Consider the following 5,714-nt stretch of genomic DNA (forward strand, 5'->3'; position numbering starts at 1 on the left):
TGAACCCGCCACCTTAGGTGTATGTGGCTGGCGCCTTAGCCGCTTGAGCCACAGGCGCCAAGCCAATCTTGGGGTTTTATCTTCAGTGACTCCCAACACAGGAAAACAAAAATTCCCACATTCCAAATGACTTTCCTTTTACCTGGTTATTAGGTAGTTAGAAATCCAGCTCTTCCAGAGAAAAAGGACAAGGGCCATGGGTCCTCAGGCCGCCATCTCAGTGTTAACCACTTTAATTTTGTCCCAAGTGAGGAGGAGGGAACACTCTACCAATTTACCAATCAAAACTTAGCATGACAACTACAAAAGGGTGTAGAAGACTTTCTAGCCCACAGGACCTAGCAACAGGTACAATAGAGTCTAAAAGGTGACCTAGAACAGCCTTAAATCTAATTATCATGTCATTAGCTTAAATCTACATTGCTGACCACACACCTTTATGAGCTCCCAGAGAGGTTCATGGGAGGTTTGCATATGCAGTAAGACTCTGGTACCAAGGTGACCTCTGAACTAACAGGTAGACCCAACCCAGACCAGTGTAAAATAGAAGTGCAGGCCATAACCCAAGCCTCTTTGCCTACTCACTGTGGCAATATGATCTGTTCACTATGTATGGTGAATATACCTTGCTCTGTAAGCCTATATCTTGCTCTGCAAGCCTCTCTTTCTCTTCTTCATAAACTTTGTTTCATGCTTGCCTTACTTTGGAGTGTGTGGTCATTTTCAACCAAAAGCATGCTGAGAACTGAAGACACATACCTGAAACTCCAACATTTGAGTAGACGGCTGCCTAGAAATCCAGCATATTGACCTAAATACATAATCTCAATCCATATGGTAATCTTCCTTCCCACCATTAGTTTATAAAGACCTAGATTTTTCCCTAAATCAAAAATGGTGATTTTGTTTTGTTCTGTTGGAATAGAACTTCACAAAAAGGAAGAATGGGTGGGCTTCAAGGCTTGCTCTTTTGCAGAGAATTAAATAGCCAAAAAACTTCATACCCTTTTCACACATTGCAAATTTAGCTTTGAGTGTTTAACACTTTAAGGAACATTCATAATTTGGAGCAAAGCCAATAGGTTTTATTGTCAAATTTAGTTTTGAATTGACCAAGTTGTTTAACATTAATAACCCTCCATTTCTAAACCTGGGAAAAGAAAATAAAATTTCTTGGCCTTTAGGATTGCTTTGAAGAGCAGCTAAGTCAGCCTGGCAAAGTTAATAGGATAATGTCTACTTATACTTGATTCCCTCCCCTCTTTTCATAAATGCCTAGCTGCACTAAGAAGGATGGAAAGTGCTTCAACACAAACTGAAGTGGCTGAACCTGTCCTATGCCTGGGCATTGGGAAGCCAAGTCCCACGCATATTATCAACAGCTACCAAAAGAATGACATACCTGCCTATTTGTTTTTTAACCTCTCCCTGTCCCCAGAATCATCTATAGTTTATCTATGAATTAAGTATTTGTGAAGAGAGAAAAGAGAAGAGATTTAAATTGTAAAGTCTTGGCTTGAAAAGCTTACCCTGCTCTCTTGTCCAGATCTGACCGTGCAGTATAGGTCTGTAGAATCAGGATGTGTTATGGAATATGAAGTTCAAGCTGAAGTGGGAAACTCAAGTGATAGAGCTGATTTGATCTAAAAGAAACATGGCGTTTTTTTTCCTGCCTGTTGTTGGAACTTAGAACACAATACTCCAAAGTCTGGCACCTTAACATACTGAGTACTTTGAACTGAAGATTGGAAAGCCTCAGCAGTAAGGTCTTTCTGACCTTCTCCCACTCTTCTGTCTCCTGACCTTCTTTGCCCCCCTGAATTAATTCATGGAAACAAAAATTCCTCTCTCTCAAGGAAAGTCATAGAAACTAGAACTTCAAACCAAAATATAAAAACTGACCCTCTCTGGATGGCACCTGTGGCTCATTGGGTAGGGTGCTGGTCCCATATACCGAGGGTGGCGGGTTCAAACCTGGCCCCAACCAAACTGCAACAAAAAAATAGCCAGGCATTATGGTGGGCATATGCTATGGTGGGCGTATGCTATGGTGGGCATATGCTACTCAAGAGGCTGAGGCAAAAGAATCACCTATGCCCAGGAGTTGGAGGTTGCTGTGAGTGGTGTCATGCCACAGCACTCTACCAAGGGCGAAAAAGTGAGGCTCTGTTTCTACAAAAAAAAAAAAAAAGTGACCCTCTCCCTTCTCCCTTGAAGACCATGTCAGAAGTGTCTTGTCCTATACTTAAGATGAAGAAATGCTGCTATTATAGGGAGACCAAGAACAATCTAAACAGACAGGCTTTGCTGGGTTTTGCCTGTCCATTAATTACCACTTTTGTCCTATCACATTTCTACATGTCTATCCATTCTTCAGTGAAACTAAGGATAAAAATGAACAGTTTTCTCTGAGTCTGGGTTTTGGGGTCTTCATTTCTGAAGGTCCCCATAATCATGTACAACTTTGGTTAAATATGTATGCTGTACTTCTCTTTGTTAATCTTTTTTATGTTTGAGTGACATAAATTTGTATATATTTAGAGAGTATATATGATATTTTGGTACATAAAATGTATAGAGATCCAATCGAGATAATTAGCATAACCATCATCTCAAACAGCTTTTATCATTTCTTTGTATTAGGAATATTTAATATCCTTCTGCCCATTAGAAATATAGGTGTATAATATATTGTTGTTAACTACAGTCATCCTGTACTGCTACAGAACGCAGAACTCATTCTTTCTATTTAGCTATCATTTTGTATTCTAAGAAAGAATCTGTCCCTATTCCTGATGATAGAAGTATCACCTGTTCTATTTTTAATTTTCTAAGGTCAAATTTTTTAAGTCTCTGAATATGAGAGAGAATAGTGGTATTTAAATTTCTGTTCCTTTCTTTATAAGGAAAGAAAAGTCTATTTATTTTTTATTTTTTTTATTTCAGATTAATGTGACAGTACAATCAGTTAGGTTACAATGTTTGCAGTTATTATGTAGAGTCCCTGTTGTAGTCATATTCCACACCCAGCAGGTATGCCATATACCCTTTACATTGTGCCCATTAAGTGGGAGCACACCCATCCCCCTTCCCTCCTCCCTTCTGCCCAATCTCTCCTTCCCCTTGGTCCCATCTTGAATCAAATTGAATTGAGTCCTTCTCTTATGTGGGTATGTATTCTCTACTGGCTTCATATTAGTATTGAGTATATTGAATACTTGCTTTCCCATTATTGTCATACTTTACTAAGAAGAATGTGTTTCAACTCCATCCAGGTTAACACTAAAAATGTAAATTCTTAATCTTTTGATGGCTGAATAGTAGTCCATGATACACATATACCAAAGTAAGTGGAGGGGGAGAGAGAGAGAGAGAGAGAGAGAGAGAGTAAGCTTTCACCTAATCTGAATAATGTAAGGGTACACAACACATCCCTTGGGTGAAGGGCTCAACTACAACTTTGACTTTACCTAACAAATGCAAATAGTGTAACCTGATCAATTGTACCCTCATATTAACCTGAAATTTATAAAAATTCACAATTTCTTTATAATATTTAAAGAATTTCCTTCTCAATGAGAATTTACCTACTCTAAACTTTTTCCTTTTTTAATACTTTATGTGTCTCCCCTGCTTTATTATTTGTCCTTAGCTCTTATCAATATCTAATAAATTGACTATTTTATATTTTTATTGTCGAGAATTCTTCGATAGTACAAAGAACCAGGTTACACTGATTGCATTTATTAGGTAAAGTCCCTCTTATAATTGTGTCCTACCCCCAAAAGGTGTGTCACACACTGTGAACCCCCACCACCCGACCTCCTTGCCTCTCTCTGCTCACCCCTTTCCCCACCTCTCATCATGTACTAGATTATTAATTGTCCTCATATCAGAAATGAGTACATAGGATTCTTGCTTCTCCATTCTTCTAATAATCTGCTCCCCATCTATCCAGGTGAATACAAAAGATGTAAACTCTTCATTTTTTCTAATGGCTGAATAGTATTCCACATATACCACAGCTTGTTAATCCATTCCTGGGTTGCTGGGCATTTAAGCTGTTTCTACATTTTGGCAATTGTAAATTGAGCTGTGATAAACAGTCTAGTGTGAGTGTCCTTATGGTAAAAGGATTTTTTTTCTTCTGGGTAGATGCTGAATAATGGAATTGCAGGATCAAATGGGATGTCTAGTTTGAGTTCTGTGAGGGTTCTCCATACTTCCTTCCAAAAAAGTTGTATTAGTTTGCAGTCCCACCAGCAGTGTAAAAGTGTATCCATGCCAGCATCTACAGCTTTGAGATTTTGTCATATGAGCCATTCTCACTGGGGTAAGGTAGTATCTCAGGGTGGTTTTGATTTGCATTTCTCTAATAATAAGGGATTATGAGCATTTTTTCATATGTTTGTTAGCCACATGTCTGGATTCTTTGGAGAAGATTCTATTCATCTCACTTTCCCATTGATATAGGAGAGTGCTGGTTTTTTGTTGTTGTTGTTGCTTAATTTGAGTTCCCTGTAGATTTTAGTTATCAAGCTTTTGTCTGATTCATAATATGTAAATATCTTTTCCCACTCTAATAGTTGTCTATTTGTTTTAATTTCTGTCTCTTTTGCTGTACAGAAGCTTTTCTGTTTAATTAAGTCCCATTCGTTTATTTTTGTTTTGGCAACTGCCATGGAAGTCTTCTTCATAGTCTTTCCCCAGGCCAATATCTTCAAGTGTTTTTCCCATTCTTGCTTTGAGAATTTTTATTGTTTCGTGCATTAACGAATGGTCTTTCATCCATTTAGGTTATTTTTTAAGTGTTTTGCATGCTTTATTTCTTTTATTTCATGACAATCTTTTGGGGCAAGTATGATTATCATCACCATTTCACAAATGAAGACATTAAGAGAAAATATTATAGTTTGTCAGAGGTCTTGTGGTGCTTTTATCCATCTCGAATCAATCTTTGTGAGTGGAGAAAGGTGCAGGTCCAGTTTCAGTCTTTTACATGTGGATATCTAGTTCTCCTAGCACCATTTATTAAATAGAGATTCTTTCCTCTAGTGTATGTTCTTGTTTGGTTTATCAAAGATTAGGTGGCTATATGATGTTAGTTTCATCTTCTGGTTTTCTATTCAGTTCCAGATGTCTATGCCTCTATTTTTGTTCTAGTACCATGCTGGTTTTTTTTTTTATTAAATCATAGCTGTGTACATTAATACTGTCATGAGGTACAGTGTGTTATTTTTATATACAATTTGAAATATTTTCATCAAACTGGTTAACATAGCATTCATATCATTTTCTTAGTTATTGTGCTAAGACATTTATATTCTTCATTTAGAAAGATTCACATGTACCCTTATAAGATGCACCATAGGCATGATCCCACCAATCACTCTCCCTCCACCTATCCTCTTCCCGCCCTTCCCCTCTCTCTCCCCTTCCCCCATATTCTTAGGCTATAATTGGGTTATAGCTTGACAGGTGCATGGCCTACAGATATATGAAAAAATGCTCATCATTCTTAATCATCAGAGAAATGCAAATTAAAACATTTGAGAGGCGTCAGCCACACACACCTAAGGTGGCGTCAGCCACACACACCTAAGGGCCCAGCCTGGGCCCACCAAACAACAATGACGGCTGCAACCCAAAAATAGCCGGGCGTTGTGATGGCTGCCTGTGGTCCCAGCTACTTGGGAGGCTGAGGCAAGAGACTC

The sequence above is a fragment of the Otolemur garnettii genome, unplaced genomic scaffold (genome assembly GCF_000181295.1).
Source record: "Otolemur garnettii isolate 467f Iridium unplaced genomic scaffold, OtoGar3 scaffold00321, whole genome shotgun sequence".
NCBI classification, from domain to species: Eukaryota; Metazoa; Chordata; class Mammalia; order Primates; family Galagidae; genus Otolemur; species Otolemur garnettii.